Source organism: Anastrepha obliqua, chromosome 4 (assembly GCF_027943255.1).
Source record: "Anastrepha obliqua isolate idAnaObli1 chromosome 4, idAnaObli1_1.0, whole genome shotgun sequence".
Classification (NCBI taxonomy): Eukaryota; Metazoa; Arthropoda; class Insecta; order Diptera; family Tephritidae; genus Anastrepha; species Anastrepha obliqua.
This window is the reverse complement of record NC_072895.1, coordinates 59,560,627-59,574,732: the sequence shown is the minus strand read 5'-3', so window position 1 is coordinate 59,574,732 and position 14,106 is coordinate 59,560,627. Positions and strand designations below refer to the sequence as shown.

Below are 14,106 nucleotides of genomic sequence, written 5' to 3'. Positions count from 1 at the left end.
CAAGCGTATACATGCAAGTGCATATTTTTTATAGTCAAAATCTTTACATTCATTTGCGCAATTACAACTTAATTAAGCAAAAATTATTAAGAAAACGAATGCATTGCTGTGTTGTTTTGCTGCTTACAAAATTACAACAATGAAACATTAGCACAACAATGGACGTTCATAAGAAGCGACACGAATGGCTGTCTGCACAAGCAATAATTTTGCACACATCCATGCACACATATATATATATGTATAGTAAATATGTATGCTATAGAGTATGGCCAGAAATTGCTTGGTTGGCTCTTCAGCGTTTTTTGGTTGCATGTAATTAAAATTTAACGAGCTTGTATAACATGCACTGACGGCAAGAAAAACCAAAAACTCACTACTACAAGGCATAATATCCTCTACCTCTACATACATACATACCTATGTGTATATGGGGTGTGTAGCCAAGTATGCCCCAGCTGGTCATAATGGCCCACCCCGTCGCACGGACGTATGAAACACGAAACACTTGCATATGTATGTACGAATATGCACAAGTGCAATAGGAAATAGGAAAGCCCACATACGTATGTGTGTATGAATGTATTCCTCAGCAGTTAGTCAGTAATGTGGCGGCCGTTTTGGTTCGACTTTTGCATATTCATGCCAAAGTCATAAAGCAACTTGTTTTGCATGTTAACAAGACACTTTCGGCTCGCGACGTAATGACCAAATACAGCTATGCAACAATGACAACAATGGCAATAATAGCAACAACTACAACTACAATTAAATTACGAAACGAAATTAAACAAAGAAATGGCAATGGTTAGAGGAACATTAAGCGTAAATGAGTGAGTACTGGTGAGTGGCAAATGAGCTCGAAAAGCACATAAAAATTCCTTAATGAAATAAACAAATTTATTAGCAAAAAAACATTACTACTAAAAGAGTATATATCTATAAATAAAAATAAGTGCATATATAAAAATGAAAAAGAAAATATTTGAAGTAAATGGCAATAAAAGGAAGAGAATTACATACATACTTATGGGTGCATACATAGGTAGGTGTGGAAGATGTGCTGTAACTTCGCATTTTACTGTCACATAATTAACCCTTTAATGACCGAATCGAGCACTATCATCCACCCCCTTTTTTTAGAAAGCAATGCGCATTACTTTGATAAGCTATTCGTGCGTGCTTCGATGTACTAATAAAATTTATATATCCTCTACGAAAACCTGGCCGCACCTAAAGTTATATTAGGGGAACTGAGCGTTAAGTACGTACGTAGGTAGCCTATCTTATGGCGTTGATCCGTTTTCGTGTGTTACCCCTAAAAAATGTCAACACGATGAAATGTCATTCAATCGCATAATGAGTAAACAAAACGTGCAAATATTGCTTTTAATAGCAAACAAATAGCATCGTAAAGCGCAAATTGACTGTTAATTGAAATTGAAAGGGAGGCATGGAACCTTTCTGAATTTTATTAGCTGCTTTCATTACAAAATGTTGCAGTGAAGTGCACGTCCTGGCACAAAAGCAACATTCATTTAAAACCTTGGCATTTTTGGAGTATAAATTTTAGTACCGTTGTAATATGGTCCTGGACGCAATGTTACCGAGGAAGGTTGGTGTTCCCACATCAATGCTGAATTTTCGAAACAAACTTCTGACTTTAGATTAGGTTAGATTAGACGGTTGCACTGAAAGTTTGAAAAGAAATAAGTTAGAGCGGTTTTCTAATAGTGATTAAAGTTGTATTGACCCTCTCGTTGCTAATGGTAAAATTCAGCAAGCGGTTACCAGCTCAAGCGTGGTAAAAGAATGGGAGTCAGGAGGCCACAGGTAATGACCGTCCAATCTTCCCTTTGCACGATGAAGCTGCCACGCAGACATCTCTGCCTAAACAGCTCAACAGCCAAGCGGTGTTTTAACCTGATCGCGGCACCCGTGGGAGTAATTTTGCGTGGGATGCCTGCGAATACTACATTTAGCTTTGTGTTAAGCATTAGAATAGTAAAGGTTCAAAGCACCCCACTGATTCCAATGAGATTGGCACTTCCTCACGGATATTTTTGGATTCGATTGGAAATTCGCCAGAAGGTTCTTCGCACGATGGTAAAGAATAAATCAATGCTGAACTCTATGTTCATGTCATACGAGGTCTATTTTGAACAAAACATGTAGTAAGGTAAAAAGCAAAAGTGTCGAATATGGAGTGATTGCAAATAAATATATTTTTATGAGACAAAATTGCACTGTAACAGATACTCGATACCGTTATTTACAAATGTTATTGTAAAATATTTTCCAGAACTATGTCGAATGAGAATACCTTTCAATGAAAGTATATCATAAGCTAGCCTGTATTGTAACGAACATTTCATTATCAAATTATGTCCAAGAACGCCTTGCGCAAATAAAAATAAAGCTGGCTCTCTACTTATTATATGGGGCACAAGCTTATCCGAAGGGGAAGCTTAGCCAGAAAACTAGACGCGTTATAAAAATCAGGAGCAAGAGAGCCCTGCTAAACTGTGTTTCGTCCATTAGATAAAAGTTGGACCGAAAACCAAATAAATCGAATGTTCTTCAATCGTTTGAGTCATCAGTCAAAAATAAAGGCTAGTCGCAAAACTAGTGAAGATCTTGAATATGCCTCAAACTACCTACCTAAAAAGGTATATAGGAAAAAAGTGGTAAAACTACTTTAGGGGTAATTTCTCCTGAATAGACGTTAACCCATTTAAATCAATCCAAACATAATTCAATTTACGCCATTCAGACGCACACTTCGGTCACCTCTTCTTTTCGAGGAGGCTTCTTGTTTACCACCTTTATGCCACTTGAAGTAGTTCTTACTTGCTTGCTACACAAACGTAACTGCATACATACACTCTAGTATTTATGTCAGCCTGTCAGCGAGTGCACTTTATTAGAACGCCACTAAGTCTAACGCTACTTAAGTAAGTCCACCATAACACTTTGTGTGCAGTATCTAAATTTTAATACTACTCAGCGCACACGCACAAGATTACTTACAAGCATAGAAACTTATTTATGTATGTAGGTACAATGTTCTAGTTAGCTCCACTTTGGTGCGGCATGCCACATGCTCGTGCTCGCCCCACCATTGTCACCAATTTATGCGTTTTTGTCACGCGCCAATTCATTCGTATTTTGGTTGTACTTTTTACTAGGAAAAGTCCCAAGGGGGAACTATTTCAATGTAGCGTAATAAAGGAAAAACTAAGGCATTGAAATTCCAATCATATGTTGGTGCCTCTGAACTACTTCGAAGCTATTTCCTTGATTAGCTAAGGGTAAAGAGGATGAGCTTATCCTTTTCGGAGTTTATTATTGATGGTATTGGTTTGTATTGAACGATTGCTGGTGCTACTTAGTTAATTTAAGAGTTATTTAGAGTGTAAAAAGGTGTATTTTTTATCAATTACAAAAAAATATTTGTATTACTTTGAGCGAACCGTATAAATGGATAAGAATGCACAAAGTAGCTTCTTTATATCACAGCTAAGCCAATGGGAACAGCAAAATAATTTTCTTCAATCAAGTTTTTTAATTTCTTAAAATCGTTGGGAAGGTGTTTATATAACCTTAACAGATCTAAAGACTTCGACTCCTTCAATTTGTGATCGGCTGTTGCAGCCCAAAAGTCAAATAGAAAGCTCGGCAGCTTACATAAGGTTTCAAGATCGGAGCAATGTTATGTTCAATTAAATAAAGAGAGGAAGTTCTGGAAGGAACACTTCTTTAACTTATTAAATAGTAACAGCAGTGCAAGTCACAGACTCTATGAATTCTGGTGGAGTAACAAGCATGGATGCTACGCATTGCATTCTTTCCACTTTGCTGCTAGATGTGGTCTTAATTAGACTGGCCGCCTGAAAGTGGAACCATATAAGAAAATGTCGTTGAAACAGGCGCCTGTGTGCTGTATGCTGACAGTTATGACTTGGAGGTTGTAAGAGACATCTGTTTTTACGAACCAACACTAACACCGATAATAATGTCGGTCTTGAGTTCCAATGGAGGGCTACTTTGAACTGAGTAGGCAAATGGGTAGTAAAGTCCTCTCTCGACGAACAAAACTAACACTCTACAAGACTCTCATCATGCCCGTTCTAACGTATGTCGTAGAAACATGGACGATGACAATATCCGATGAAGCGACGCTTGGAGGGTTTGAGAGAAAGATTCTGCGCAAGATTTTTGGACCTTTTCACGTTGGCAACGGCGAATATCGCAGGAAATCGATGGAACGATGAGCTGTATGAGCTTTACGACGACATAAACATAGCGCAGTGAATAAAGATTCAGCGGCCACGTTGGCTGGGTCATGTCGTCCGAATGGAAACAAACTCTCCGGCCCTGAAAGTATTCGATGAAGTACCAGCTGGTGGTAGTAGATCAGGTGGAGAAGGGCTTGGCTTCACTTGATCTCTAGCACATAAGATTTGTTAACTTATTGTTAGTTTCTTATTCAAGAAAGATTCAACAAATAAAGAAAAAAACATAAACTTAGTGTTTCCAACTGAGCTTATACACAGTAATTCCTGTAAGTTTCATAATGGGATCATAAATCAGTAAAACACTGTTCCAGTAAAGCACAAGCATACTTAATCGGCGCTTCGATCGATTTCCATGCGCGTTAAATTTAGTATTTACTATACAGCGCACGCTCGATAACGTGAACTAATTCAAACCAAGGCAGTTCACGTTAACAAAAGTGTTCACGTTTTGGAATGCCCAAAAAGACTAAGTAAATATATTTCTTCACATTTAAATTTACATTTTATTCTTGTTTTCGTTACATCTTTTTTGAAAATTAAGTCATACGATGGTTCTATTTAAAATAATCAGTCATCTTTTTTTGAAACATCTGTTTTTTTTTTAATTTTAGCCACAGCTTTTTCCCTTAACTGTCTTAGCACACTCATATCATTTTGATGGACGTCTTCACGACCAGCCCATATTAACGCCTTGTTGAAAATTTCAACTGCTTCAGTCGGCTTAATTTTCTCCAGTTGCTCTGATACGCTGTCATCATCGGATTCGTCCTCTAGTTGATGATCGTCATCTGCATTGCCCTCCTCGATATCTTCGTTTCATTCATGAATGGCTGGTAACGTGAATTCAATCTGAAATTTTCAATAAAAAAAAGTTTGTCAATAACCCACATACATATCTTTGAGCATATCTGCGAACACGAACGAACCTCAGGATTTAAACTACTAAGGAGATCGCCGGTGTTGCTCATCAAGGTGCGAAGTTCAGCTTCCCATTTTTCTTTTAAAACCGCCAACCGAACATTATCTTCGAGATCATCATTGTTTGCTCAAAATTTAAAATACTGTTCCAGCACTTAGCTAATGCTGCTTCACCAACACGAAACCAAGCCGCATCCAAAAGATTTATAGCTGTTTTTAAGCTAATTTTTTTCAACGACTCGAGCAAATCAGATTTTATCGCTGCTGTTGAAGCTAGAAGGCTGTTTCTGTAATCCAACTTAGTGATTTTAATTGCATTCTGATCCATCGATTGAATGAGGGGAGTAACGTTTGGTGGCATAAACATTGCTGAAATTTGCCCATTCTCCGTTATCAGTTCAGCTTCATTTGGGTGAGAAGGAGCGTTGTCGATTAGCAGGGGAGCTTTAATTGGTAAGGCTTTCTCCTTTAAAAATGATGTAACCTTAAAAAACAACCAGTTAACCTTAAAAATCGGACAAAACTTAAAAGGAATATTCACCTGTGGAACAAATGACTCATGAAACCATTGCTTGAATATAGCCGACGTCATCCAGGCGGACTTCGAGCTCTTATAGTCGGTGGGACACTGAAAGTTTTTAAGGCAGCGTGGATTCTTCGCCTTTCTAAATACCGGAAGCTTAAGCTTGTGGAATCCAGTGGCGTTTGAACAGCATAAAACGTGATTCGCTGCTTCTCGGACTTTACCCCTGGGGGTCTCTTCTCCAAACTTCACGCGTATGTTTTCTCTGGCAAAAGTCTCCGGAATAACCTCGACTTATCAGCATTATATAACTGATCGTTTCACAACTCCAATTCGGCCATTTTAGCTTTAAGTTTTTCTTTAAACGGACCCACTAGCTGAGGTTGCGAAGACAGTTTTCCGCGTCATATTTAATCCTTGGAGCTATCCATCACTAGCGAAGAAGTTTGTTTCATTTTCTTTAAATTTTGCATGCAGTGTTTTTGCCTATTCTTTCAACATTAAAGCACTTACTGGCCAGTTTTTATCACACATTCGGATACACCAACGATAAAGAGCTCTCCCCATTTTGGGCAACTCTGAAGAACGCAGTGTGTTTCTATTTCCAGGCCCACAATACGTGTTTTTACGCATTTTAAAAGCACTTGCTTTTTCGCTTTAATGTTACAAATTGATGATTTAGCAACATTACATATATTTCTTTGCTAAAATCGTCACAGATGAGCCTTTTTTAAAATAGCCGAGAATTTTAGCCTTTTGTTTTAAGACGAAACACTCTTTGCAAAACCAAAACCGCGACTGAAATATTTTACTCCCTACATGCAATTAGGAATAAAATGCCTATTTTATAATTAGGGGATTCCCTAATTTCAGAATTACTTGAAATAAATGAAACTACATTCAAATAATTGTAACGTTTATTGTTCATGTTACAGAGCTTTTTGGGTTTGTTCACGTTTTAGAGTAGTCAATGCACAAAAATGTCTGTTCACGTTTTGGGGTGTTCACGCTTTAGAGCGTTCACGTTATCGAGCGTGCGCAGTAATATTTTATAGCCGGAGAAACTGAAACCTAAGTATCGGAAGACTTTTAATTTTTGCAAATACTATAGCGTCGTATGTCAACTAGAACTGACACTTGTGAACTGGACTATGTAGTATGTAAACAAATAAGCTATGACTCAAAATATTTTTTTTTATTTAGTAAAAAATTGATTAAAAACAAAATTGGATGATTAATTTTGCGCCATCTTCTAATTAAATATTTATAATATAGGCATACATATACATGCACGTGTGTGTACACATATGAAATACATATCTTCATACGCAGCCGTTGAGTCCCTTCTTTCTTAACTCCTTGTCTTTTGAAACATCTGTTGCATTTCCAGAAAAATATTTCTCAATTAGACATGCTTCAGCAACGGAGCATAAAAGTATAAAGCGAGCTGTCAAAACATGAAATTGATCACAGCCCATTGGGGATTTGTGGGTGCTTAAAGAAAGCAGTGGAAACAATGTCGATGTATGAATGCAGATATGTACATAAAACCAAATCACAAAACTACAAATATTTGTGTGAACCTCACAGTCAATGAGTCAATGAGTAATCGATAAATCGCTGATTTGTACAATCAAAACATTACTAAGCAGAAATTAAACGAAAAAGAAAAATTAATGATTGAGAGCCGCAGATCAAATGAGTGAGAAACTGGCAAATGAGTAAATGTTGGCATTAAAGAAAATAGTTTTCTTGTTGATACTACAGGCATTTCAAGCTACAAAAGGATATACACTAATGTGATAAACAAAAGCAGCCTGCATATTTCTATGTACAAAATGGAATTGCAAGGTATAATGAATATTTCGATATCCTTCGACTCACTTGTCACAGCTGTACACATTTATTCACGTATGTGGTTCTAGCCCTTCAATATTTATATGACTGCAGGCAAGCAGGAGGCTATTTAATATAATTAATGATAAGATTCTATGGAAACTGTCTCTAAACGGCTACCAAAAAGGTATGTAAGTGCAAGTAATGAAAGAAAGGATTTCCAACCGCATGAGCCGCTCTTTGTGGCTTTCTTCAACAGATATTCTGCTTTTCTTTCCTTGCTAAAATTTTTTACCTTTCTTTATTTTCATTCATTCTCCCTGCTCCGCTACTGTATGCGTGGACATTAATTCAACTCTTACCTGCAACGAAAGTACTGTAGGTCCCTTGTTATAACTATTCAGATCCCTTTTTGGTAGGTATGTATGTATATATTTTCTATGATTAATCACCTGTATTGATCGTCGAGATTAACTAAATGAGACAAATTTAATATTGGTTTTCGGTAAATTGCTTACTTAAAGAAATTATGTCCGATTTGCTGATAAGCTTGGTTGTTGGTAAAAATGTATGTATGTATGTGTATGCCAACAAACATAATTTGGTAGATAAGGAAATGAGTATTGGAATAGAAAATTAAGGTTGACTAGAATAGGGAAAAGCGCTAATTAAACAAGAAAAAAGAGTTCGGGCAGGGTGTGACAGTAGCACTACAAGGTTTTGAATATAATGAAAATTAGGAACTAATAACAAAAATATAATAATGCTACTAATACTAGGTTGTTCAATAAGTTTTGCGGTTCGACAAGAGAGGGCATTGCTACTAGCCTACATTTTTTTTTGTTATGTTGGCACACTCTTTATATGAACGTATGCGAACTTTCATTTCAATCTCAGAACTCATTCTTTGTTTACAAGCCATTTAGTATCGACGCGTCATCACAGTATTTTCTACAATGTAAAAAATCAAGTATCGTGGAGTAATTGAAATTTACGAACGAACAAGAGGGGGGGATCGAGTACTTTTTCCCCCGGACCCGGAGTTTTCAGAGGGGCCCGGACTCGAGATTATGCATATTTATATGAATTAGATATCATTGGAAAGGGCCCGCATTTGCAATTTTCCCCCGGGGCACGGATTTTCCCCCGGGACCCGGATGTGCTCTATACGGCCCTGAGTAGAAGCCCTAGGCAACTCATTGGACAGTCAAAGCAATAGTTTGACTGAAGTGTTGGGTTTCAGAAAGCCGTGTTTACAATGGTTGCCGCATTCGCTAACAACGAAAAAAAAAAACACATTCGAATGCCATTTTCTCAGCGACATTTATAACTTTTTCGAAAGGATAAACTGGAAATAGAGCGTCGATTCATTACTATGGATGAGATTTGGGTCTATCATGATGATCCTAAATAAAACCAAGAGTAAAGAGTGGTGTGAGCCTGGTTCTTCGGCTCCGAAACGAGTTCGTGTCTAGAAATCGGCCAAGAAAGTGCCCAGAACAGCTGTGAATTTTGGTACAAGTGTATTGGTGTTCAGGGAGACTATACTGAATAATAAAGTGTATTTCAAACAATCAGCAACTGTATCAGCATAAAATATATTTTTCAAACTGGGTTGCCACCGTTTAAAAAAGTTAAGGTGATTAAACTAATAAGACAGAGCAAATAAATTGCAATGAATTATATTAAAAAAAAAACACAAAATAACAAACCAATTTTAACTATATTAGAAAAACATTAATATTCAACAAATATTCTTCATGAACCCAGTTAAGCTCGCCGTTGTATAAATTATATAAATGCATACATATATATATATATATATATATATATTTTGTTGTTTTTTAGAACAAAAACATATATATATATATATATTGATGCCTCGAATTACAGGTATAGCGCGCAAATGGCAGCCCTATTTAAAACAAATCTTGCATTTTTTAAACAAAGCAATGTTTAAGACTGCATCTGACAGCTTCATTTACCAGAAACCTTGAATTTTTAATATGTAGATACATTTTTATAATTTTTATATGGCAACCCTGTTAATAAGAAATATTCTGCCTTTCTCTGAAATAAAAATTTAATCTTAAATGGCAACCTTATTAAAAATTAATATTAAAGGAATGATATTTTGTAAACATTATTTTACTTAGAGTTTCTATTAAAACTGATGAAAAAAATAGAATTAAATTTTAAATATTTAGAAGTATATCTATTTGAAAAAAGAAAATTTCAATATTTTCCTTTTTTTATTAGAATCAAAGATACATAAATGGCAATTTTTTTCATAAATCAATAAAGCATAAAAAGTACAAGGAGAGAAGGACTTGAATAATAGGGGATATGTAGGATAAATAAATGGCAATGCCTTCTTAAATAAACTAAGCGTAAGTGGGCTATAATTGACAAATCTTGTTTACGAAAATATAAATAAATTGATATTTGCAGTTTTTAATTGTATTATTACAAATTCGCTTTGCAACTCTGTCAATAAAAGTCAAAAGTCAACGTTTAGCAAACAAAAAATTTTTTTTTAAGTTTTTGCCACTTTTGCAAAATTTTCCCTTTTTGGGTGTTTGATCGAGTTGTTCCTCAAAATAGAGAACCTACGGTTTTAAGCCAACTCTGAATGGCAGATAGTTTGTTTTGTTTGAGCAGCTTGCTGATAGCAGAAATACATTCGGAGGATTGCCATTACCTGCCAAGGCTCAACCGTTATTAGAAAAACCTTGCTCTATCAAATCGAGTTTCGTGATTCCAAATGGTAGTCCCCCACCAACCCATTAGGCTACGGCAGCCGCATAAGTATGAGTATCAAAAAAACTTAATAATTATTTAACCTACTTCTTTGAACCAGCACGAAAAAGCAAAAAAAATCAAAACAGGTACCATTAGAGTATTGTTTTTTTAGCCCTCTTGACTTTCCATTATTTTTGCACATTTGATCAACGTTGATCCTGTAATATTTTCAATATAAAAAATATTATAAAAAAATCAAAAACTAAATAGTGCAGCGACTTCTTGGTGGTCCAGTTTATCCATGTCATACACGCATCGGCATACTCACACTTTTCTGCACGAGTACACTAACAAAACAGGGAAGCCAAACAGAAACGGCGAATGAAGGGCATAACAAGCTACCTGTGCAAGGAATTGTAAGTGCCATGAATCGAAAAATAAATAAAAAACAAAAACACAAAAAAAAATTCAAAGGAAGCAACAAGCCACCCCATGTCAAATGAAGCGATGAGGATAAAATATAAATTAAGAAAGTCATTGCGAGTGTGAGGACGTGGGATCACAGCAGCAGCAGCAACAGCGACTGAAAAAAGGAAGCCATCACACGTCGCTTTTTTGAATTGTCTAATGAACCACCAAAAAATGTCACCAAAAATTATGAAGGGTCGCATGCCAAACCAACTCCGATGCCCATTGCAGCAATCGCTGTTCGTGGATGATCGCGAGGATCACTCACACGCTGTAGTCATTTGTGTTGGCGTGGCTCGCAGTAAAATGCGTTTTAATTATGCACCACACGTTGCCCCAATTGGCGGCAAGTTGTGTGGTGGTTGCGGTTTAATTGTTGTGGTTGTTGTTTTTGTAGGGCAGCACCAGCTGTCGCTACATGGTGTTCAGGTGGACGGGTGCACTTTGACTTTGACTTGATGAGCAGGAACACACACGAAATTATTGTAGAAACCGTGGCAACCTTATTACGCGCTGAAATATTGCTCGTTCATATACCTACATACGAGTATATACTTAAATGGGAAGAATCTGGCATTCAAAAAAATGTTGGTTCCTGTCGCGCACTTTGTGTTATTGATCCCATTGTTATTGTACGAATGTCGTTTGCATACTAAAACAAGGAGTAGGAAATGTGGTGTAGGAACAGACAGGAACAAAAGGGTGAATGAAGTACGGCTAGTGATTCGATGATTTTGATTCATAACTATTGGCCTTTGGCCAAATAGGGCTGATGGTGGCAGATAGAACTTTTTCTGAGAGGAAGTTGGATAGAATATCATAAAAGACTGTAGGGTATAGGGTAGAATGTGATAGGATGTGATAGGATGTGATAGGATACAGACAAAGTGGCATTGGGGAAGGGCAGGATAGGGTAAACATGAAAGAGTAGAATGCTTTTAGAGACAACTGTATGAAAAAAATGCTGAAAAAAGCAAGAAAATAGGATAAGATACCATAAAACACATATAATATATCCGATAGGATGGGGTATCATAGAAAAAAGGGGATATCAGAGGATAGGATCACATCTTATTAGTTCCATCCTTCTAATCCCACTTTACTCTTACCTGTTCTTTTGGTAAGAGTAAAGTGGGATTAGAAGGATGGAACTAATAAGATGTGATAAGATAGCACAGAAGAGACTAAAATACGATAAAATATAGAAAGCCTGTATTGGTCTTATCCCTAATAAGTCAACGTAACTCAAAATGGCTAGACAAGACTGGATAGATAAAAATTAAAATTTCGATATATCAAAATGTTTAAAATAATATTGTCCGCAAGTGAATGTAGGTCGAAAAATATGATACATTTTACTTTTACTTAGCAAACTGTTTACAACTATGACAGTATGTGTTGTGAGGAATGCCCATTTGGCGGCTTGTTCTCCGATAGACCAGAAGCCAGTTATGTTTAAGAGAAGATTTAATACGATTTTCCTTTGAAAAGTCTGTGCAAGGTTATTTTTATTTCGGAAGAGATCAACAAATTAGAACAGCGTTGGATGAAGTGTATAAGCCTGAAAGCGGACTATGTCGAAAAATAAAAAGAATTTACTTACTGTTCGTATATTTTTGAAATTATTCTGTTACTGGCCGGCTAAACATTTTTTTGTACCATTGCCTGTTGGTTCCTCAAAAAAACACAGCGCCGAACCTTAGACGTTTCTCTGTTTATTTTCTGCTTAGAGGAGGAAACTCCATTGGGAACTCCTTGTTTATCAGATTCGAACATAGGGCTGCAGTTTCTTTAGCTGTTTTGTCTGCCAAGATTCAGTAGATAGAATGGGGCACAATAAGATAGAGGAAAATAGGACAGAATTAACGGGTGGGCCATATTCAGTGAAAAAAAGCATGATTTTAAGAATTATTTTAGCGATAGAGATAATATTGGCTTACTACTCTAATCTCCATATATTGCAACATTTGAGTAATATTCTAAATTTTTGTAGCAAAAGATGTCTCGAAAAGTAATTCTTAAAGGAGTTGTTCCTAGAGGTATCTCTTGGAGAATATTTCGTTCAATTTCTCGTAGCACTTGCAACCTAAAAACCATTTTTCTCTCACAAAATTCCTCCAATTCATTATTTTAGGATTAATAAGGGATATTATTACTATTATGAGTTGACTTATCTCTGCGACCTGAAAGATGTAAAGTTTCAGATCTATTGTGCCCCTTCAGGGACTCAGAGTATTTCTCTGAACCCAACTTCATCATTAAATTTTAGTATTTGATCCATTTTATTGAGTTTTATTTCCTGCGCTGGTAAAATGCCATTGTGATCAAAAAATTCGCGGAATATATTTCGAAAATTCAAAATGCAAGTTTATTCCTCAAAAGTGATATTTTCGCCCTCAAAGTACTCCCCATCAACTGCGACGCACATATGCCAGCGTTTGACATACCATATCAGATGACTTCGGTGTCTGTTTCGTTCTTGGTTAACAATTGACGTATAAAGATGTCACTGTACGACTGTGTGTTATCATATTGCAAAATCCACGAGTTGTTTTCCCACAAATCCTTTCTTTTCTGGCGAATTGCTTCACGTAAACATCTCATAATGCCCAAATAGTAGTCCTTATGAACTCTTTGACCTTCTAGCAAAAATTTTTGGGCGCAAAATACCGTTGAAATCCATAAAAACAGTGAGCATCGTTTTCTGTTTTTGACTGAAAAGCATGTGGGTTTTTTCTTTTTGGTTCATTCGTAGCTCTCTACTCACTGGCCTGCTGTCTGGATTGGGTGTCGACTCATAAGCCTACGTCTCGTCTCAAGTAATAACGCGCTTCATGAATGTTGAGTCGCATTCAGCCTTGGGAAACATGTATTTGGGGACATCAACGCGCCTCATTAAGAAGTTTCTGAAAAACGCTTTAAAGTCGAGCCGGCCTGGATAAACGGACGCTCGAATACCCAAAACATTGCTTCGATATTGAAGTGCTTACACAATTTTCTGAGATTTAGTGTAATAAGTTAAAAAATACAATTTAAATACCTTACCGATCCTTAGCGATCCTCTCTGATAGCTACTCAACTTATACCTTATACCTTTCCATTTACCCTCCGCTCACGCTAACACAAAAACACACAAATTGTTGAAGCAGATTTTAAGAGGCAAAATTTATTTAACACAAATACGCTTGTACGTTTACCACCTTTCTACACTTGCTATGGCGGTATTTGATGCAAATATTCTAGATTATAAAAATTTTACATCAAGCGGAGAAGGCATACTCCAATATATTCAAAAACAGCACACAAACAAAGTGAATTTTC

General features: G+C 36.5%; 1 pseudogene; it reads right to left on the bottom strand.

Moving 5' to 3' along the window:
- Nucleotides 1-3,767: 3,767 nt before the first annotated feature.
- LOC129244174 (jerky protein homolog-like) lies at nt 3,768-7,642 on the bottom strand (annotated as a pseudogene).
- Nucleotides 7,643-14,106: the final 6,464 nt, after the last annotated feature.